Consider the following 24,633-nt stretch of genomic DNA (forward strand, 5'->3'; position numbering starts at 1 on the left):
TCTATCTATCTATCTATCTATCTATCTATCTAAATATCTCTATATCCTAATCTATCTATCTATATCTATATATATCTTACAGAGTGGAGGAAGACACCCTTTAGTTATAGTTAGCACTCCAACAGATAGGAAATCCTCGGATATTTGCTAGCTAATACATTTTTTAAAATGTATTAATTTTCAATGGGTAGATACACCAGCTTAGAAGAACAAAGCAATGGAAACACCATTGCCATAAACAATCCCGAGGGCAATGTCTTGCATTAGAGCACAGCACAGAATGCAGTGTTGACATCAACAATGAACCAGGCTAAATAGAAATAGATGCTGACAATAAAAGAGGGCTACATCACTGTACACCAAACACCTCAAATAGGGAGGGTAGATACCATCCTACACATGTTGGTCACATATCCCACATTAATGTTCACCTATGATCCGGCCACCCTAGAGAGACTAGCCACCATTGTGTGCCCAGGTACAGCTGTTAGTGAGCAGAACAGTCTTATCAGATTGTCAGCCTGGATGTCCAGCAGGAGCAAGTGTGCTTTTCTTGAGGAGATAGTCACACAGCGGATTGCAAATGTATTTTGGTCTGCTCATAGATGGAATCAATTATAATACATATCCAGCTGTTCTTGACAATATGGTAAGTAGTGCAACCAGTCTGCCATCACAGGCAGATTGGCCCTCCCCCAACGGCAAGCCACCTGCCTTTTGCCAACAAGTGCAACCCAGTAGAGTCAGTTTAGGTGAAGACAATAGTTTCAGGTCAATTATTTCAGAAATAGCTTGAAATATTTGAGACAAATACCTAGCTATATGGAGGCATAGGCAAGCACAGTCGATAATATCCGCCTCAGAGATGCCACAACGGGCACATCTGGATTCTGAGGGCAACCTCCATGCATGTAATTAGAGTTGGTTATAGTATAATCAGGGTAGAAACCTAAAATAAATTAGATGCAAATGGCCATTCGGGGCCAGAGTCCCAGTTTGTGCACAGAAGTTCCATTCCATGGGGGCATGTGTCTCCCAAGTCCCCCTCCCAGGCTTCCCTTATCTCCAGTGTGATAAGCGGGGCTGTAGCCTGTATTGTTGTATGTAAGCAAATAACAAGGTTTCGGCATGATCCCATAGTTCGCAGGACTGTCAAAGCTTGACATTCAGGGTGCGCATGGAAAGTCGGTGTACTGTTCTTTACATTTTGCTTGAATCTGGAGATAAAGAAACAAATCCAGGGCAGTGGCACCCACTCAGTCTGGCACATCCAAGGCTGGTAGAAACTCACCATTTGGGAACAATTCTCCCATAGTTTTCACACCCCAGGAGGCTAATCTGGTTAATGTGTTTGAACAGAGTGCGTTTATCAATAGGGGAATATCTATGAGAGCCTGATAGGGTGAGTATAGCCTCTTCTTTCTATACCAGCTGCGTGTTCGCCATTGTGTGAATTTCATCATGTTTAAGCCTCGGTAGCTGTCCTACAAGTGTAATGAGTGGGGCCTGGAATGCCACATCATACTCGATAGCTATATTCGCCATGAAGGGTGGAGGGTGTAGCCAATAATATGTATATTGCGCTGGTGATCAGAGATAGTACAACTCGGAGTATGGTGCTGCCAGACCGCCCTGTTCATATGCAAAGTAAGAATTTCCCATGTGACCCAGCACTGTTTAACAGCTCATGCAAGCTTATTCATTAGGGTGCTAAGAGTATTAAATAACTGTCTAATCAGATGGTTAAGTATGTTATTAAATAAGTACATGAGTACATGGGGCATTGTGTAGTGAATGCCTGCCTGTCACAGTTTTTGTTTGATCGGGGCATAGACTTGTCTGGCCTCTTTTACTTTTTGAGTAAAATCCATATAAATGGAGACTATGGTATTTTCATAGATAATGGGCTATCTCTCCCAGACCAAGTGCAAGACCGTATAACAATCTCGGCAATTGAAGAGACGTGCTATAACAGGTCAAGGGGATGCAGCAGGAGGCAGTCGTAGCCCCAGCGAACGATGAGCTTGCTCCACCGCGAATAGAGGAGAGAAAACATCTGCACTGAAGGGTTTTTTGAGGAGGTTTTTGACAAAGTCAGCCATATTGCCTGTGTTTGTGGCTTCAGGAAGACCCACCAGCCACAAGTTGTTACATTAAGAAAGGGCCTCAAGATCCTTGTTTTTTGCTTGGATGACATTAAAGACTTTTTGCATGTTTGAGCTCAATCAGCCAACATCGCCCTTGCTATTTTCCTGTCATCAAAGCTTAACTTTGTCTGTTTATAATCAGCTCTCCCTTTATTGGATGCCAGGCCAGCATGCCAATGCAACCTTTCTCATGAGTTGCCACCAGAGCCACTGCCAGAGGCATTCTGGGCTCTCTCGTTGTTATGCTGACTTCAAGGTGCGCTCGAGGCCCCAGTGGGACTGAGATCGATGAAGCTGCATTACACAGTGGTCTCATGCAATAGTCAGCCATCTAATTGGAAGCTTTTGGCATTGCCAGCGAATCTTGTCCCCCGCACAGCCACAAGCACCTTCTACGCTCCACACCTCATCAGCATCAGTCACAAACGGAGCCAGCATCCACAGTAATAGGGTCAAATTTGATCAGCAGCAAGAAGGGATCAATCTGGTCAGGTTAAAATCCTTGCAGCACGCACAACTGGGGGAGGACAGCCATGCCGGTCAAGGGGGTCTCATGGACATGTAGTGTATTGCTTGTTGTTGCGGTCCTGCGCTTCCAGCGAGGATATCATGGTAGGCAGCACGAGCAGGCCACAACTTCCATGATAAGTCACTTACTGGGCCTGCCTGCCCACCCTCCCTCACAGCATCCAGGTACTTCGCTGCTCCTCTCCCCTTGAGATTCCAGCCACAGCCATTGGCCCCGGTACAGCACCAATGCGGACCTTGCCCATATAGCCCAAATGCCTCATGTGCCTGGGTGAGCAGGCCAAGTGTTGCTCCCATGGGCTTCATCGTCCATCGGGGAGCCCACCAAGCCCTGCAGCCCCACCACGGTCCAGGAGGCACTAGTGGCCACTCCCACAAGCTGCACCACAGCCCAGCACAACCTCTGTGCACTCCTCAGGATGCCACACCCTCCATAGTGCCGCTCTGCAGCCCAAGATGATGCAGCCAGAAGGAAGGCCTCTCTTTCTGCCAAGGATCTAACTGGGTCTCGCAGCCCACAACCAGCCCAGCAAGTATCAGTGGCTGGTCTTGCGAGTCGCTTCACAGTCCAGCCCGACCTCCACTCACCTCCTGTGCCACCACATTCGCCTCACCACTGAAGGGCGCCCAGCACGCTGCCACTGCATGGAAGGCCCTGGCAGGCCCACCGCCGCATCCAGCTGAGAGAGGCCACCAAGGAGCAACAGCAGGAGGCCACGCTGCTACCCAAGGAGCCCGCAGGAAGCTCTGGCTTGAAATTGGCTTCTAGACATTAACAGCAGCACATAATCCTGCAGGTTGATGTGTGATGCTGCCTGAAGAGCAGAGATAATTCAGGATTGTTGTGCCCGGCGCGAGGCGCCTTACATCTGTGCAGACAGCATGTAGCCGGGCACTCTAGCGTACCCACTTGCTAATAACTTTGCCACCACTTGACAAATGTCCACAACACTTTGCAGACCTATAGCCTTTTCTACATTGGCGGATGTTGCAAAGTTTTGCAGAGATTCATCAATGGGTTGCAAACAATAAAGGGGGGTCCCAAACAGTGTTTTTCCACCAATGCATTTTCCATGGACTTCGTAATCAGTTGTACTGTGAAAAAGAGCAGTTGGATTTTAATGAAATTTGGCAGGTATATACAGGGAGTGCAGAATTATTAGGCAAATGAGTATTTTGACCACATCATCCTCTTTATGCATGTTGTCTTACTCCAAGCTGTATAGGCTCGAAAGCCTACTACCAATTAAGCATATTAGGTGATGTGCATCTCTGTAATGAGAAGGGGTGTGGTCTAATGACATCAACACCCTATATCAGGTGTGCATAATTATTAGGCAACTTCCTTTCCTTTGGCAAAATGGGTCAAAAGAAGGACTTGACAGGCTCAGAAAAGTCAAAAATAGTGAGATATCTTGCAGAGGGATGCAGCACTCTTAAAATTGCAAAGCTTCTGAAGCGTGATCATCGAACAATCAAGCGTTTCATTCAAAATAGTCAACAGGGTCGCAAGAAGCGTGTGGAAAAACCAAGGCGCAATATAACTGCCCATGAACTGAGAAAAGTCAAGCGTGCAGCTGCCACGATGCCACTTGCCACCAGTTTGGCCATATTTCAGAGCTGCAACATCACTGGAGTGCCCAAAAGCACAAGGTGTGCAATACTCAGAGACATGGCCAAGGGAAGAAAGGCTGAAAGACGACCACCACTGAACAAGACACACAAGCTGAAACGTCAAGACTGGGCCAAGAAATATCTCAAGACTGATTTTTCTAAGGTTTTATGGACTGATGAAATGAGAGTGAGTCTTGATGGGCCAGATGGATGGGCCCGTGGCTGGATTGGTAAAGGGCAGAGAGCTCCAGTCCTACTCAGACGCCAGCAAGGTGGAGGTGGAGTACTGGTTTGGGCTGGTATCATCAAAGATGAGCTTGTGGGGCCTTTTCGGGTTGAGGATGGAGTCAAGCTCAACTCCCAGTCCTACTGCCAGTTCCTGGAAGACACCTTCTTCAAGCAGTGGTACAGGAAGAAGTCTGCATCCTTCAAGAAAAACATGATTTTCATGCAGGACAATGCTCCATCACACGCGTCCAAGTACTCCACAGCGTGGCTGGCAAGAAAGGGTATAAAAGAAGGAAATCTAATGACATGGCCTCCTTGTTCACCTGATCTGAACCCCATTGAGAACCTGTGGTCCATCATCAAATGTGAGATTTACAAGGAGGGAAAACAGTACACCTCTCTGAACAGTGTCTGGGAGGCTGTGGTTGCTGCTGCACGCAATGTTGATGGTGAACAGATCAAAACACTGACAGAATCCATGGATGGCAGGCTTTTGAGTGTCCTTGCAAAGAAAGGTGGCTATATTGGTCACTGATTTGTTTTTGTTTTGTTTTTGAATGTCAGAAATGTATATTTGTGAATGTTGAGATGTTATATTGGTTTCACTGGTAATGATAAATAATTGAAATGGGTATATATTTTTTTTTGTTAAGTTGCCTAATAATTATGCACAGTGATAGTCACCAGCACACACAGATATCCCCCTAACATAGCTAAAACTAAAAACAAACTAAAAACTACTTCCAAAAATATTCAGTTTTGATATTAATGAGTTTTTTGGGTTCATTGAGAACATGGTTGTTGTTCAATAATAAAATTAATCCTCAAAAATACAACTTGCCTAATAATTCTGCACTCCCTGTAGTTTATGGAGTGTAGATGATCCTTTTTGGTAGCAGAGGTTTGTAGAGTAAGTATTTTGTAACATTATATGACTCTATATCAGACCTCATTGTTTTGCTGTAATTTTGCAGTACTTGCCGGTGACAGCTCAGCATATGATTGGCTAATGGCTGCCTTTACAAAAGCAAAAGGAAGCCATGTTGTTTTCAGCATAGTTTGCCTGTATTCAGGGTTAGTGAAATGAAGGCTCAATGCAGGTTAAATGAAGGCCGCAGCGCAGATGCATAGCCGGCATATTAAAAGCATGTCAAAGGCAAGCCCGTCTCCGCCCATCTGCCTCCCATCCAGGACCAGGGGCCAGGCACTATGCCCCTTGCAACCTAAACAGCGTAACTTACACATATAGCCAATTGCTAGTGTTACAGGTCAGGCCTACTGACTCCTGTCTTCATTCCATTGACCTTAGTTGATCGTCAATATCCTGCAAATGTACACTCTGCACCCACAACTCAGTCTGAGTCAGTTTTACCTGGACCCTAAGCAAACAATTGGGCATATGCTCTTGATCAACTGCCATTTCTTGGTGGCCTACAGACAGAATATTTACTGCCTCTTAGTTGAGTCAGCACTGGATGTGTTATTCTTAACTAAAACTTGGCTCCATGAGGGCTCGTTCGCCCTTTAAGGATTCTTATTGTATAGACCTACTGGTCCTTATGCCCACTTCTTACAGGCTCTTCCTCAATTGGTTGTTAGTCTGGCTATGAATAGGGCCAATTTTACCTTGCTTGCTGCCCTCAATATACATGTTGACGACAGCAATAATGGTGCCTCAAAGAGTCTTTTACTAGACCTTGCCTCCCTACAATTTTCACAACTATTTGAGGGCTCCACCCATGATAAAGGTCATACTGTTGACCTAGCATTTAGTAAATCACAAACCTTCAGGTGAAAAGCCCCCTACCACTTACCTGTTCAGACCATTTTCTTCTCCCCATCACCCTGTTTGCCCCTCCCTCCCCTATCCCATTTGCACCAACCAGGCATAAAGGACGACGTTGATTGGAGCTAAACGTCAAGGAGTGGTCAGCTGTACTGGGTGCCACCAAACCAATCCTTTCTGACCACATAACCTTGTCTTCTCACAGTTTCAGTGAGTGGATCAACAGCTCTTTAGATATGGGCTTACTGGCTAGGTGGTACAAGCCTGCCTGGCAAGGTAACAAATCTCTTTGGTTCAATCCCCGCCTAAGGGCTTTAAAAAAAGAGTGCAAGTGTCTAGAGAGTATTTGGAGGAAGTCCTACGAAGAGGCTAACAAATTAGAATACAGGAAAGATATTAGGATATACTGCTCAGAAATCAAAAACTGCAAAGGCTCCTACTACTCTGCAAAGGTCTAAAATTCCTCAGTTTCCCCCAAAGATATTTTTCAGACCCTCAGAGCCATCACCGAGCCTAAACTAGCCAGCTCCATCAGCCTCTGTGGAGCACAGTAACAACTTAACAAACTTCTTCCAAAAAAAGATAAAGGACATTTAGGCTCTCATTACAACCCTGGCGGTAAATCCCACTTACCGCCGTGATGAAGGCCGCCAACATACCGTGGCGGTGGCGGAAATCTGATACAGGTATTACGACCCACATCTCGGACTCCGCCACAATACAGACACCCACACAAGTCCGCCACACCAAAGGTCAGTGATAACGTGGTGATACCAAAACCCACACCATCACGCCAACAAGAATATGCCCACACTATCACGACCCACGAATCTACGCGGCCATCTTTCAACCACGGTAATCCATTAGCGGTACACACCGCCGCGCTCAAAATACACACACACTTACAAAACACAACTACATTGGACAATTCCAAATACACACACCTGATACACATACACACACAACACACTCACACCTCTGTAAAACACACACCCACATTACCCACAAACCCTTACAGTGATTTATTTTTGAAAAAGCTGAGAGAGAGAGAATAGCAAACACAACACCAGCATCCACAGGCACATAACACCATCACTCATACAACATCCATGCACCTCAAACAACACACCCCAACACAACACATCACACAGCACAACAAACATCACCTCACACATCACCCACACCACATTATGGCACCTCAAAGACACCCCGGGTTTTCTGAGGAGGAGCTCAGGGTCATGGTGGAGGAGCCACAGCTATTCGGATCACAGGTGCAGCACACCTCCATTGCTAAGAAGATGGAGCTATGGCGGAGAATCGTCGACAGGGTCAACGCAGTGGGACAGCATCCAAGCACACAGGATGACATCAGGAAGAGGTGGAACGACCTACGGGAGAAGGTGCGTTCAGTGGTATCCAGACACCAGATTGTTGTACAGAGGACTGGCGGTGGACCCCCAACTCCTCCCCCACAACTAACATACTGAGAGGAGCAAGTCTTGGCAATACTGCATCCTGAGGGCCTTGCAGGAGTAGCAGGAGGACTGGACTCTGGTAAGTCATATCTTAACTACCATATACCCCCACCCCACCTTCATTCCATCACATACCCCCACCCTCACCCCAATCACTCCAACACCTCACATATGCCCCACTATCACAACCCAGCCATCCCAATACCAAGCCCTGCATGCAACACATATGCATGGACCCCCATCACCAAAGCATGTCCAGTACAGATACCCACCCAGACCCCAAAACACTAATCACACAAGGGCAAACACAATAATGCAAGCACAGGAGTAGAGGGTAACTCACCCAATGCACAAGATGGCACACACGGATACTAAAACTCTGCATTTACACCCCAACAGGACCCATACCCAATGTCACTGGATAGTAGGTGCCAGACATATCCAGTCCCCCCACAGAAGAGACCAACAGTGATGACAGCAGCTCTGCACGCCTGGATCTGGATGACCAGCCTGGCCCATCAGGGACCTCTGGACAGTCGGTTCTCCTGCCACAGTCACAAACCACCACGGACCCTCCCCCCTCAGGAAACACCACCACAGCACCCACCCAGCGGGCCCATCCCTCTCTCCCCAGGACACGTCAATCAGCAGTGTGTCCACCTCTACAGGGACCCCAGGCAAACCCACCAACCCAAGACAATCAGGGACCTGGAGTCAGTGGCAGTGGGCACACGGTTCAGGGGACAGAGGCACAGGACAACAGGGAAGCTGGGAGGACTGCTGTGCGACACGGGGAGGACAGGCCCAGGGAACCCACTCTTCACGAGGCACTCTCCAACATCATGGGAGCATACCACCATTCCGAGGAGACCATGGGCACTGTACTGGCCAAGTTTCAGGAGACCCAGCGGCTGCAGGAGGAACACTACCTTGGGATCAGGGAGGACTTGAAGTCCATTAACACCACCCTGGTCACCATTGCAGGGGTGCTGGTAGACCTGGCCAACACCATGAGGGACACAGTGGCACACAAACGGGCCCCTAACACTAGCCTGTACGATGAACAGCCCTCCACCTCCGCCGGCGCTAGTGGACAGGAGGCACCGCCACAGGACCAACAGGCCACCAGCACCCCACCCCCTGCAGAAGGAGAACCACCCCGCAAACGGTCCCTGAGATCCAGGAACAAGACAGAGAACATTGCCAAGACCCCTGCCAGAGACTAAGACCCTCCTGATTGTCACCCTTCTGTCCCACTTTGTCATCCTGTCCACCTTAAACTGCCATTGCCCCCCTTCCTATGCCCCCATTGACAATGCACCTGTGAGACCAAGAGACTGAACTCTACCATGAACATTCCTCCACCATCACCCCAGCCCATTGCACACACCCCTCCACTTATTAGCACAGAAATGAACACCCTTGAATCACAAATCAATCTGGAGTCAGTCTTTACTTTCACAAATGTGTAATTGCAACCTCTCAGAAATATAGCAATGTCAATGTTCATGTTCACATACCAATGGTACACAGTTTTTGGGCAGCAGTAAACATAGCAGAGGGCACAAAGTGGGACCCAGATCTGTGAAATGGAAAGCCAAAGTGACATGTCAGGGTCCATACACAAAGGTAAAAAGGCAGATTGATGCTATGTCCTACAGTAGTATGAGATGTGTCAAGCAGTGCCATCCTCTTACCTGTGTCTCACTGGAAGTATTGCATGATGATGTTGTTTCGGTTGTCTATGTCTTCTTCTTCTGCCTCCACTTCTTCACTGTCCACAGGCTCCACAGCTGCCACAAGACCAGCATCAGGCCCATCCTCCTGCAGAAAAGGCACCTTGCGTTGCAAAGCCAGGTTGTGCAACATACAGCATGCCACGATGATCTGGCACACCTTCTTCAGTGAGTAGTATAGGGAGCCACCTGTCAGATGGAGGCACCGGCTCTAATATCCTCCTAGTTCGCCCATGTGCCTCATTGTAGCATTCCTCTGCCCTTGTCCTGGGATTCCTCACTGGGGTCAGTAGCCATGACAGGTTGGGGTAACCGGATTCACCTGCAGATATTGAGGGACAACTGTTAGACATCCTCCAAACATTAGGGAATCTCCCATACCCAGACACCTATTTAAACTGTGTGGGGACCTTGGGCTCACCTATTAGCCACACACAGTGCCTCTGGAGTTGCCCCATCACATAAAGGATGCTGCTATTCCTCAAAATGTAGGCATCATGCACTGAGCCAGGATACTTGGCATTCACATGGGAGATGTACTGGTCTGCCAAACACACCATCTGCACATTCATAGAATGGTAGTTTTTTCAGTTTCTGCACACCTGTTCATTCCTGCAAGGGGGGGGGGGGGACAAATGCCACATGTGTACCATCAATGTCACCAATGATATTGGGGATATGTCCCAGGGCATAAAAGTCACCTTTCACTGTGGGCAGATCCTCCACCTGAGGGAAAACGATGTAGCTGCGCATGTGTTTCAGCAGGGCAGATAACACTCTGGACAACACGTTAGAGAACATTGGCTGTGACATCCCTGATCCATTCCATGCCTTGGCCACTGTTGTTTGAAAGGACCCACTTGCCAGGAAATGGAGTACTGACAGGACCTGCACTAGAGGGGGGATTCCTGTGGGATGGCGGATAGCTGACATCAGGTCTGGGTCCAACTGGGCACACAGTTCCAGGATTGTTGCACGATCAAGTCTGTAAGTGATAATGATGTGTCTGTCTTCCATTGTCGACAGGTCCACCAGAGGTCTGTACACCGGAGGATGCCGCCATCTCATCACCTGCCCCAGCGGACGTGCCCTATGGAGGAGAAGGGTGAGCAGAGGGTCATACACCACATAGGTTTCACAAGGCTGTTTAGCACAATCATGAAATTATCTCTGTGTGCCTTTGTCTGTCTGTATTCCTGGCCTAAATAGGTGTGACGCAGTTAGTTGGCCTGCCATGTGGCCCCCTGAAATGGCGGATGCCTGACCTGTAAGGAGGGACTAGGGGAAATGAGGTAACTGCGTGGCGTTGGGCAGCGTCGCGGTGGGCGGTTGAAGACTGCTGCGCAATTCAGCATTGGTTATCATTGGGCCCTATGGGTTCCAGGAGCCAATGACGATGTACGCCGGCAGTGATGGTACGCACTGCTGCAGACGTGACCGACATTTTCTATCTGTTCCCTCACTTGATACCTGACCTTCAACAGGAGAGGACCTACACTGCAAGTGCTGCTGTGACCTGCGTCTGGAAGCGACTATGGCTACAATGTCTGGGGAAAGGGCCCCTGCCTTCACTGCGGAGGAGTTGGAGAAACTGGTGCATGGGGTCCTCCCCAGTACACGCTAATCTATGGTCCTCCAGAAAAACAGGTGAGTGAACCGTGTGCATGGTGGATGGGACCTGATTGTATGGAGTGTCGTGGATGGAAGAGACAGGGGGAGGACAGGCCAGCATGTGAGGATGGTGAGTGTATGTTTTTCTGGGACAGGGTGGTAGGATTGTGGTCAATGTGTGAGAAGAACTGTACGGGAGAGTAACATCCTTTTTTACTTCAATATTCCTCTAGGTTAGCGCCCACCAGAAGAAGGGTATTTGACGTGCCATCACCAAGGGAGTGCGGACCCTGGGGGTCTACCATAGATGGAGCACCCACTGCCGGAAAAGATGGGAGGACCTGCACAGCTGGAGCAAGAAGATGGCGGCGGCCCAGCTGGGGATGGCCTCCCAACGTGGAAGGGGTGCCCGTCGCACCATGACCCCCCTGATGTACCGGATCCTGGCGGTGGCATATCCTGAGTTGGATGGGCGCTTGAGGGCATCACAGCAGCCACAAGGGGGTGAGTACACTCTCATTCAGCTGACTCTGCGCGCTTGACGAGGTGTCTGGTTGGGGGAGGTGGGCTGTGGGTTCCCCTAGGCCATGGCAGACGCGCAAAGGTAGGTCCATTGATTTGCAGGCTCAGTCCCATTCCAACCCCAAAGGTGGTATTTGCCCTCACCACCTAGTCAGGCTCCCATGGGTTCCAGCTGTGCATCAAATGGGTCTAGACAGAGTCCCCCATGGGCATGTGTTTTTCCCCTGCACTGTTAGTGCATGGCTTAGTGCATAGGGCTGCTCCCTGTGTGTTGTGTCCACCAACGGTAGTGGTGTTGCAGGCATTGACCATGTCTCTCCTCTGTCTTCCCCCCTTTTTTGTTTTGTCACCCTGTCCTTGTGTGCATTAGCATCATCTGGCGGAGGAGCATTGACGCCGGAGCAGGAGGGAGCTACAACCCACATGGCCCTGGAGGGTGAATTAACGGAGTCAGAAGGCACCAGTGGGATGGAGGGTGAGGGGAGATCCACGACGGGGACAGGAGCAGACACCAGCGATAGCGACTCCTCCTCTGATGGGAGCTCCCTTGCGGTGGCGAGCACCTCTGTGTACACCGCAACAACAGGTACAGCCGCCACCCCCCTACCAGCACTGCCCTCCCAGCAGCCCCTCATCCAGTTTCCCGTGCCCACTCACCCAGGAGGGTGGGCAGCTCCTTCGCCCCAGGCACCTCAGGCCCTGCCCCAGTCAGCCCTGCTGAGGAGGCTATTGACCTCCTGAGATCCCTCACTGTTGGGCAATCAACCATTTTGAATACCATCCAGGGTGTTGAGAGGCATTTGCAGCAAACAAATGCATACCTGGAGGGCATTCATTCTGGCGTGGTGTCCCAACAGAGAGCATTTCAGGCTCTGGCCTCAGCACTGATGGCAGCCATTGTCCCTGTGTCCAGCCTCCCCCCTCCAACTTCCTCTACCCAGACCCAATCCGCTGTACCTCAGCCTATCCCAAGCACACCATCAGCCCAGCATGCACACTCATCAACACACAAGAGTGGACATGGCAAACATAAGCACCACACATCCCACAGGCACTCACACAAGCACCATCCCCATGCAGACACGCCAACATCCACTGCCTCCACTCTGTCCCCCTCCTCTACGTCCTCCTCCTCCCTCCCTGTCTCGTCTCCACTCACACCTGCATGCACTACATCTTCATCCACTATCTCCATCACCAGCACGCCCATCACACACACACCACTCACGTGCAATCACCACCCCCACTACCATGCACACATCCCCTGTGTCCTCTCCCAGTGTGTCTGTGAGCCCTCCTCCCAAAGTACACAAACGCAGGCACACACCCACCCAACAGCCATCCACCTAACAACAGCCTCCGGCCCATGCACCTTCACCCAAATTCAGCAGACGTACACCTCCTACAACCACTACCTCTTCCTCCACTCCCAAACCCCCTCCATCTTCCCATCCCAGTGTGTCTATGAAACTCTTCCTGGCTAACATTGACCTCTTCCCTACACATCCCTCCCATCCTTCCCCTAGGGTCAGGCTGTCCAGGTCCCAGCCCAGCACCTCAGCCACCAAATCCTCCAGCACTGTGGTCTCAGCAAGTCCTGTCACATCGTGGGCGGCACCCATCAGGGTTGCCAGTGTACCACCTAGCGAAGCCAAGGATCAGCCCATTCCACCACCTGCCAAGGTGAAGAAGGTGCCCACATGCCGGAGGGAGAAGCCGCACCAACCACCCAGCAAGGGCTCCTCCAAGCCAAAAGGGGACAGTGCCAAAGGACCAGCAGCGACATCAAAGGTGGGGAAGGGACAGAAGGTGAAGGGCAGTCAGGACAGGGCATGGAGCCTCCGGCTGAGGGACCAGAGTCAACCCTTCTGGCAACCAGAACAGCAACGTGTACGGCGGTGGACACCGCCACCTGCACCGCCACCTGCACGTCTGCTGCCTCAGCAACAGTCCCCAGGATCATCCCCAGTGGGCAGCCGTCCGAGGCTGCAGGAGACATCCTGCTGTGTCCCTCCACAGGTGCTGACACATTCACCACCGCCAGCATCTCCACCACAGACACTGCCGCAACCACCGCCACCAGCCCCGCGACGTGCTCAGACAGTGCCACCACAGCTGACATGGCTATCATCCGTCCGAGGCTGCAGTAGACGTCCTGGACCCTGCACAGCGTACATCCAGAACCGTTTGTACCTGCAGGTGGCAGGCCAAGTCGCAGCAGGGTGGAGTGTGTCTCTGCCTCCATGGAGTATCATGCTACCTGTTCCCAGGCAATCTCGTGGCACACACACCCAGGTGAGGGAATGGGTCCTGCCACACTGCATGTGAAGCACTCTGGGCACAATGCCCACTCCAGAACCAGTGGAGAAAAGCATCCACTACCCCAGTCCTTGGCAGGATTAAGCACTCTGGCCACAAAGCCCCCTCCAGAACCAGTGGAGAAAAGCATCCACTACCCCAGTCCTTAGCAGGATGAAGCACTCTGGGCACAATGCCCCCTCCAGAACCAGTGGAGACTGTTATCCACTTGAGAGACTGTGGCTTTTCACTCCCCAGGATAAAGCAGTGGGCAAACCACCCACTGGAGAGACTTGAGAGACTGTGGCTTTGCACTCCCCAGGATAAAGCAGTGGGCATGGAGCCCCCTCGTGGAGCAGTGGCATCGTCCGCTCATCCGGCTGAGGTGCCACCCTCCCGCTCCCCCTGAGGTGCCTGTTTATTTTCAAACTGATGCCCCAGCAGTGTTTTCTCCGTTTCGAGTCAGGTATCATGTGTGGGCTTCGCCCATGCATTTTGGGACCACTGGTCCACAGACAATGATTTAATTACTACCCGGACTTGTGTGGTTGGTGTACATATTTGTATATACTGATATTTTAATTTTGGCCTATCTGATTTTTCGATGATTACACTCGTTACAATCATTTCATTTTGTCCTTGCGTTCTTCCACGGGGTGACGGGTGTATATGTAATGTTGGTGCATGTATTTGTGCGTATGGTCTTGTGGGTGAGGGTGTGGGTGTTGCATGTTGCGTGTGTGTGTCACTCTCTTTTCCCTCCTCCCCTCCCATGTGTGCTAGGTGCAGTACTCACCGTGGTCATCGCCAGCGTCTTTGCTGCTCATGATACAGGAGGAGGTAAACCAACATGGGCAGGACCTTTAACTCGGGCTCCATGGCGCCCTGGTTCATCGTTGGGTGTTGAAAGGTGAGTGGTTTCCGTTCCACAGACTGTTTCCGCCGTGCTTTTGATGGCGTTGGTACTGCCCCGGAAAAGGTGGCGGATAGGCCTGTTGTAATACAGTGGGCAGTACATTGTGTTCCGCCTGTGTGTTGGAGGTTACTGCCGCGGTGTTTGTTTCTACCGCCGTGGCAGATGGAGTGTTAAAGTGGCTGTCTATGTTGGCGGTTTCCACCATGGTCGTGATCCCATTTTTTTTACCGACGGCCTGTTGGCAGTATTACCACCACTTTAACACCAACCGCCAGGGTTGTAATGAAGGCCTTACTCTGCCTTCTCTGATGAGCCAAACTTGGCTGATCCTTTGCCTAGTAAGACTCCCCCGAGTGACCGGAAGGCAGCCTCTAGACCTTCCCTGACCTCACTCTGATCCTCGTCTCAGGTTAATTCAGCTTGGTGAAATCAGGCTCCCTCTTTGACCCAGCCCCTCTCCACTTTCTTGGTTATGGATCAGAAAGCATTTTCCCCATCTTGCTGGATCTGCTTAACATGTCTCGTATCAATGGAAGCATGCAGTGGTAAAACCACTTCTAAAAAGTCCCAGCCTTGACTCCCTCAGTTTGGGACAACCTCCCTGCTGCCCGGAGTATCCAAATTCCTGGAGAAGCACATAAATAAACAACTCTCCACCTTCCTCGAATCTAAAGAACGCCTCCACCCCAGACAAGAACACAGCAGAGAAACATCTCTGCTGGCTGTGGTGGAGGCACTGAGAAGGTTACTGGACTAAGGTGGCTCTGCAGATATCATCCTGTTAGATCTCAGTGCAGCCTTTGACACTGTTGATCACACCCTCCCATACTCATTCAGAGAATATATAATGCTGGTATCAGAGGCAGGGCACTTAAATGGCTCACCTCTTTCCTAGAGAATAGAACCCTCCAGGTACTAGACTAGTTCTGCTATTCTGACAGTCTGCGTCTGAGTTGCGGGGTGCTGAAGGGCTCAGCTCTGAGCCCCTGCCTCTTTAACTTATATATGCATTCTTTGGCTGAAATTGTACACTCTGATGGGTTGTTGTTGGTCTCCGATGCTGATGATATACAGTCATGTCGATCTTCCCTGACCACAGCTTGAATCACCTCCAAATGGCCCCCTGTCTTCAGGAAGAGGCCTGCCGGATGGCTACCTGTCAGCTGAAGATGAACAAAGACAAGACTGAGGTCATATAATTGGCAACAACATCAGAAGCAAGGCACCCACTTCCTGGCTTGACTGTCTGGGGAACCGGCCAAACACAAGCCCAATAAAGAGTTTGGGGATATGGCTAGGTGGCAAGCTCACCATGGGCCACCAAGTAAAGAAGCTCACAGCTAGCTGCTATGGTGTTCTTAGACTGTGAGAAAGGTCCTCGATCTCTTCCATGTTCTTAGACTGTGAGAAAGGTCCTCGACCTCTTCCACCCCTCATCCAGAAGGCTGATTGTTCAGGCCCTGGTAATCTCATGATTCAACCACGGCAACGCCTTGCATTTTGGCTCTTCCTGTTATGTGATAAAGAGGTTATAGGATGTCCAAAATACACTGCTTGCCTCCTCTTGAACATCCTGAGGCACCAGTCTGCTAAGAAGGCCTTGGGGGAACGACTTTGGCTCCCGGTAGAACAACGGGTGCAGTTTAAGGCCCTTTGCATCTTGCACAGAACAGTTCACAACAAAGTCCATTCACTGTTACAACCTCTACCCTCCTCTTACACTCCTGTTAGGCCACTCAGATCATCTTTGGCACACTTGCTGAATGTCCCCGAGATTTTCAGCATTAGATGTGGAGGCCGCTTAATGGCCTACTTGGCTCCCAAACTGTGGAACATCCTACTGTTAGAGTTACACCGACTGGCACTTGAAATTCCTTTCCATAAGGCCTTAAAGACTTGGCTATTAAAGAATTATCTCCCCCCCCCCCTGCTTGTGACGATCTGACGGTTCGGTGTTAGTTTTAGTGCTGGGAGGCCATGCACTATACAAGAACTACAGAATCGAATAAAATCGAACACTCTAAGCCCATCCACTCTATGCTATTCCACTTTACCCCACTTGACTATACATCACTCTACAGCACTCCGGTGTCTGTTATTTCGCTTTAGGCCACTCCACCTTATGCTATTCTACTCTATGCCTATTCACTGTACGCCACTCCACTCCTCACCACTTCACCCTACAAAACTCCACTCTAAGCTATTGTATTCTATGCCACTCCACTTTATACCACTATACTGTACGCCACTCAACTCTACCCACTTCCACTCTATGCCACTTCACTGTATGCTACTCCAATCTACGCCACTCAACTCTACAACAGTGTACCCCACTCTGATATACAGTATTCAACTCTACACCACTTCACTGTACACCATGCCATTCCACTCCAAGCCACTCCATTCAACATTAATCTACTCCACTCTATGCCAATCCACTGTACACCACTCCACTGTACGCCATTGCACTCTACACAACTCCACTGTACGCCACTCAAATTTATGCTGCTTAACTTTACGCCACTCCACTCCATGCCACCCAACTCTACCCTATTCTACTTTGTTAGCTCTGACAACCTTGAGGTGGACTTCCCCCCAACTTTTTGCCTACCTCCTCCATTTTTCTAACCTCATTTTTGCTGGCATTAGGACTCTGTGCACTTTACCACTGCTAACCAGTGGTAAAGTGCTTGTGCTCTCTCCCTAAAACATGGTAACATTGGCTTATCCCCAACTCGTATATTTAATGTGCTTACAAGTCCCTAGTAAAGTGTACTAGATGTGCCCGAGGCCTGTAAATTTAATGCTACTTGTGGGCCTGCTGCTCTGATTGTGCCATTCACTTAAGAAGCACTTTAACCACGTTTCGGGCCTATCATTGCAAAGCCTGTGTGTGCAGTTTTACGTTGCCATGTTGACCAGTTGACCTGGCAGAATAACCCTTTGGCATTTAGTAGTGCATCCTGGGACTAGTGCACCACACTGGTGCACTAACTTTCATACAAACATTTATATGGACATGGGAAGTCTCAGCTCCAGCACTGCACACTACATTTGTTTCAAAGTGGTTGTAAATTAGCAAATATGTTTGAAACTACTTAATTGAGTGCACAATACCACCACTTGTATAAAATAACCCTTTTGCCAAGCACTGTGCTTTCCCTTTTTTATAACTAATGTTATTGATTTTTGCACAAGAAAACAAAAGCCACATGAAGCCATATAGCGCCATTGTAGAAAGAGTAATTATACAATTTCAGATTAGATTTTACACCATGACTGAACAATACCAGAGTCCTCCTGTGGAGGAATGTAAAAAACATGACAATGGGGTGCCCAGCTCAAAGTGGTCCCACCACTTGCTCCATATCTTGGTATGTTTCTTTGGGCATACCGGGCCTCGTCCACTAGCATCTCCTGTTGCGCACACCAGTCCACACCTGGGCACCATTGAGTCAGTGAAGGCGGTGTGGGTGATCTCAATTGCCAAGCAATTACTTGTTTTACAACCATCATTGCCACTCCTATTCGTGCCTGGTCAGCTCTCGTGCCTCACATCCCCTCAAAAATCCCCAGTAGGGCAATACGTTGGGATAGTTCAATTACCCAGCCCAGCACTCTCAAGAGTGTCTGAGCTACTTCACCCCAGTAGTTGGCAATCAAGGGGCACGTACACACCATGTGATAGAAGTCTGCAGGAGCATGGGGATATCTGAAGCATGAGGGGGTAGAGAGTAGACGAGAATGGTGCAAGTGAGTAGGGATGAGATAGGCACAATGTAGGTAGTACACCTGTACTAATCTTAGCTTAGATGAGACGGTTTAGACATGAGGGGCCATCCTGGTGTTCCACCGGTCTTTGTCTTCCAAGGGTCCAACCCACCCCTCCCATTGGGTTTGCAGTGCCTCAAATGTGTCAGGCGTATTAATGACAAAGGAGCAGGAGATTTGGGGGATCCATGCCTCGGACAGCATTTCCATCAAGACTTTAGCTTCCAAGGGACCATGCTCCGGGACTGGTGAGTCCAGAGAGATGTGAAATCACAGAGCATGCCACATTTGAAAGTATTTATCAAACTGTGTAGGCAATAAAGCATAGGTCGACTGCAGCTCTTTAAAGGAATACATATGGTCACCCGACCACAGGTCCCCTAGCAGAGAAATTCATACCAAGTCCCAATGGTTAAAACCTTTCAGGCCGGCCAACACACACAGCCAGGTCCTGACCATAAGGGGGTTTACATAGTCAGTCTAGAGTCCCAACCCATGTATCTGACAGCTGTGCGCCTACTGTGGAGGGTCACTCTGATTACTTCTGGGAGTGTGCGGGAACAGGGGTGCCATGTAGCACCTAAGCGTGGTCTCAAAGCCCATTTTATCCATCTCAACCTTGTGCGCTGGGTCTGAACAGCCGCTGTTAAACCAATCAATGATGACAAGTAAAGGCTGGGCAGGTCTAGACCTCTCTTGTACATTGCATGTTGACTCTTGGCTAGGGCAATTCTTGGTCTAGGCATGTGCCAGAGGAATGTTGTCACCAAGGAGTCTATTGCCTTGAACCATCAATGGGATACCTCTCAAAGAAAATTTTGAAAAAGGTTTAGGAATCACATTAAAATCAAAATTTTGTATAGTGAGACCCTACCCATTACATTAAGTGGTAGAGCTTTTGCCTTCTGGAGCAGTGGCGTAAAGTTAAGTTTCCATTCCAGGTTGGGATGAAGAGCAATACAGGTTCTTAAGTAGCAAAAGCTCAGGTGTTGCATAGGAATGGATGTCTGCTACTCAATACATTCCAGAGAAGGATGAAGCGGCAATAGTACCTATTTAGTGTGGTTAACCCGTAGGCCAGAAGCCTCTTCATAAATCCCGAAAATATGGAGGCAGCAAGTGCCCGTTACTGACAGGTCCGACAAGTACAATAGGATGTCATCGGCATACAGGGCAATGTGATCTTTATGACCTGTTTCCCACTTCCAGCCCTGAAGCTGTGCATCGCAGTGAATGGGTCTCACCAATGGCTTGATGATGGCGAAAAGAAGGGGGAGAGAGAGGGCAACCTTGTCTCATTCCTCTACAGATAGGAATTGGTTTGGAGACCGTGCCTTTAATTTGTGCTTGTGCATATGACATACCCACAGAAGAGGGGACCCAGGCCCTATTTACAGAGGACCTGGAACAGGAAGGACCAGTCCACCATATCAAAGGCTTTTTTGAAGTTGACCGGCAGCAAGGCATTAAGAGGTTTCAGTAGCTGTTGGTGCACTAAGGTGACAGGCACTCTCCTAAGGCACTGACTTGTATTTTTAGCCGGCATAATGCCACACTGCTCAGGGTGGATGTGTGGCCATGGCAGCCTTTAACCTGGCGGCCAGTATCTTGACAAACAGTTTAATTTCCCCATTTATCAAAGAGATGGGTCGAAATGCAGTGAAGGTATTGGGTGCAGGGTTTGGTTTGGGGATGACCACAATGGTGGCTGTGTCATGTTCCAGTGGGAAACAGCCTAACTTAACTGATTCATTATAAAGAGCTAGTAAGTTTAGAGAGAGGATATCTCTATATGTGCCATAAGACTCTGTGGGGTACCGTCTGGGCTGAGTATTTTCCTAGCGGGTAAATCTGAGAACGCTGAAACTATCTCCGCAAGTGTAATCGGTAGGTCCAGCTCTTCCCGTAGATTTCAGGGTATTGTAGGTAGTGAGATGTTGTCCAGGAGCAGCTAGGCCTTTTCAGATACCAGCTTAGAGTGACATATACATTATGCAAAAAAGGAGAGAGAACTCGGTGCAGGTCTCAAGTTTAGGTGGAGAACAGCTCCAGTATAGAGCACCTGCGTGTAGCTGGTGGAGTAGGGTGCTCTATACTTGAGCTGCTCTCTACCTAAACTATCCAAAGTTCTCTCTTCTTTTTAGCATTATTTATGCATCACTAAAAGCCTGAAAGGGTATTGTTTTAATTTATACTGGGTGCTCCTTTGTGTATGGACAAAGCTAAACCTCTCTGAAGACCTATAATGATAGTGAAACACATCTCAGGGGTTACTTTGCTCATTCCAGGTTGGAATGGGTAGATGATATTCTGCTAATCCAAAGGTGTAATGCTATGTGTGGAGTGGTGAAAGGCTTTTGTCATTTTGCAGCTCGGTGAGGATGGCATTGTGCTAATCTCGTGCTTAAAGACTTTGCTGTATAAATGGCAAAAGACTTTGGGGCATATTTACAATTTTTTGCGCAGGGCAGCACTGCAAGCCTTCTTTCTGCGCTGCCCTGCATCAAAAGAAAAGGGCTGGAATGGGCTGGATCTGTAAGATACAGCGCATTACTGTCCTCTTCAACAGCGATAGCGCACAATGGCTGCCATGCGCCAAAACATGCACCCTTGCACCATGGTGCAAGGGTGTCTGCATTGTAGGTATGATAGTTTTTAGGTAGGAAGGGAAACCTTCCCGCTCAAAAAGAATCAATGGAGGTGATTTCCTCTTACTATGTGTGCTGAAGGATGTAGCACACAGAGGAAAAAAAGAGGAGAAATAATGTTATTTCCCCTTTGTTGCGCATCCCTTACGCCTCCCTTGGGGAGCTGTAGGCTTTTGACGCATTCCCTGGTTTACAGCATGGTGTAATTCCAGGAATGTGTCAAATGCCATGGGTGTTATGTGCGAACACCCACCTTAATGCCCATGGCAAACCTCCCCATCACAGTGAGAGGCAATGCAGCGACTTGCACTGCATTGCCTCACTCCATATCTACAGGGCCAAGAAAAGCCATACAGGGTGGCTTTAAGGGGCCGTGTAGATATGGCTCTGCAATGTGCACTGCCAAACCATCATTAAAAGTGACGTTCCAGTGGTGAACAGAGGCTTGTAAGTAAGCCCTTTGTCCCTTTGTAGCTCAGCGTGGTGGCACTGTGCTAATCCGAATTTAAACGTTTTGCTAAAAAAACAGACATTTGAGTTGAGCAAATTTAGAGTGTTGTTGGTGTTGCAGGGTGCTCTATACTGGAGGTACTCTCCACCCAAACTTGGGAACTACCCATAGTTCTCTCTTCTTTTTTTGCACATTAGGTAGTTAGAGTTAGGACCCAGTTTCCATAGGAAGAACGTTTTTGTTTTGCCAATAACTTTGGCACCGCTTGACAAATCTTCGCAAAATTTTCAAAACTTATACTTCAGTGGGTTCAGCTGCTGTCTTCAAAGGTTTGGGATGATCCATCAACCATGGGCAGAGAAAAGGGAGGGGTCCCAAAATTAGTTTTCCCCGTTAATTTTTCCATAGGGTCTTTAGACACTCCTACAGCCCAAATTGCTGAACGGAATTACACCAAATTTGGCAGGAAGGTGATTGTGCTTTTAGTAATATGCTGTAAATCTGTTCAGACGTTTTGGAGATATAAAAAAAAATAGATATATAGGGATGTGGATCATCCATGGATCCAACTATCCGATTGGCTGCCAACACTTCAACAAGGAAGAAATTTTGGGACTCAGCTTTAGCTGGGTCCCACAAAAAAACTTGAAAAAAAAGAAAAGAGGCCAGAGTAGTGTCACCCTAAGATCCTTACCTTGGTCTACGGGTCTCTCACGGACCCCTCGAGGGCTATAAAGCATTTTCTTTTTTTTTCTAAATCTCAGAAAAATCCACGGATCAGGATCCACAGATTGTTCTGAGACATTTTTTAAAAAAAGGGAAGTCTCCCGCCCTTTTCTTAAATTTTGCCCCGGGCTGGCCAGGTCCCAGGGGCATTGGGGACTTCAAAAAAGAGGGGGGTGCACTGGGCCCCCTACTAGCGCTTGTCTTAGCTTCAGGGACCACCATCTCTCTGGGGTTATAAAAATCCGGTATGTGGGGGGCTGCGCGGCCCCCCCGCAGACCCGGTACTGCCAGCTCCCTGAGGCAATTTGTTACAATTAAGGGGGGGCTACACCACTTCCTGCTTCCTCCGGGGCTGCCACCTCCCCAGGGCTGATATAACATGATGAAGGGGGTCAATTGCGGACCCCCAGCCCAGGGAACCCCCTAGGGCCGGCTGCTGCTATGTCCTGGGGTGCCACCCCCAGGACATAGCTGTTTGCTCTGACTTGGCGGGAGCTTTGACATCTCTCGCCAAGTCAGAGCAAACAGTCTGGTTCAAGTGGATGAGAGCTGTCAATGTGCTCCCGCCCACTGGAAGTAGACATGCGGGCAGGGACGGAGATGAAACAATTGCTTTTGCAGACAGGGTGCTGCATGTTTGGCAGCTCCCTGTGTGCAAGAACAATGCCAGCTTCTGCAGGCAGTGAGGAGTCGGCTGGGGCCGGGGGGGCCTTGAGGTCCCCAACACAGTCCCATTGTTCACCGGGTGCCCTGGGGGCACTCAGGACAGATGGCTGGACCCCAGGGCATGGGTTCCTGGGGCTGAGATTGGCCTGGGGATGGCAGCAGCGGGGTCCCCCTCCCCTATTAAATGAAGGCTGGGCCTTGGGGGATGGGATCCCCAGGGCCAAAATTGGCCAGGGAGGGGGAATGCGCAGCCCCCCACCCTAGAGTCCATGGACAAAAGTGCAAATCACCTGAAAGCTCCTCCTGCTTGGCCCTGCACTGTCCACCTTAGTAGTATACAAAGGTCCTTCTGCCTTTTACCATGGTGATGTACAGCTTACATCTGTTCTTGATGCCGAGGCATATGAGAGCATTCCCTCCAAACAAAGAAGCACTTACATCAAATAGATCAGAGGATCACTGGGTTTGGTGGAGATTCATGTCTTTGTAGTCTCGCTGGCCTCTCTACAGCAGGATTCATGTTATAACAGAATTCTGGAGAAAGATGCCCAAGTAACAATCACATTACTAAATTCACACAAGGTCGCCTGGAGACATTTCCTCTGGTTCATTATGCAGCTGTAGTGTAGAATACACACTGAACATTTACCCAACGAGGTAGCACTTACTAACTCACCATTAGAAAGTACTTCAGTTGGGTAGACATTTTGTGCAAAACTGTGGACTCGTTGGATAAACAGGCAGGTGCGGTTCCTTTGTGGCCAAGTCACTTACGCACCTACTGACACACCCACACAGATACTCACAGACCCACTCAGGCTCATGCAGCCACTCACAGCCACACTCAGAGACTCATGCACTCACTCACAGACCTACTCAGAAACTCATGCACTCACAGACACACTCAGAAAAGCATGCACTCACTCACAGACCCACTCAGAAACTCATGCACTCACTCACAGACGCACTCAGAGACGTGCCCACCCACTCAGATACTCACGCACCCACTCACAGACCCACTTAGACACTCACGCACCCACTACCACACCCACTAAGAGCCTCATGCACCCAACTCATAAACCCACTCAAAGATTCACACACCGCCTCACAGACCCGCTCAGAGACTCACACACTCACTCAGAGACTCACACACCCACTCACAGACCCACTCAGACACTCATGCACCCACTCACAGACCCACTCAGAGACTCATGCAGTCACTCACAGAGCTACTTAGACACTCATGCACCCATTCACAGACCCACTTATAAATTCACGCACCCACTCACATACCCACTAAGAATCTCAGACACCCACTCATAGACCCACACAGTCACCCACCCACTCACAGAGACACTAGCACACCCACTCTCACACCAAGAGACTCCCTCTTACACCTACTCTCACACCCAGACAGACACTCTCACATCCACATAGACCCTCTCTCAGACCCAGGCAGACACTGTCACACCCACTCTCACACCCAGACACACGCTCTTACACCTATTCT

The sequence above is a fragment of the Pleurodeles waltl genome, chromosome 3_1, assembly GCF_031143425.1.
Source record: "Pleurodeles waltl isolate 20211129_DDA chromosome 3_1, aPleWal1.hap1.20221129, whole genome shotgun sequence".
NCBI classification, from domain to species: Eukaryota; Metazoa; Chordata; class Amphibia; order Caudata; family Salamandridae; genus Pleurodeles; species Pleurodeles waltl.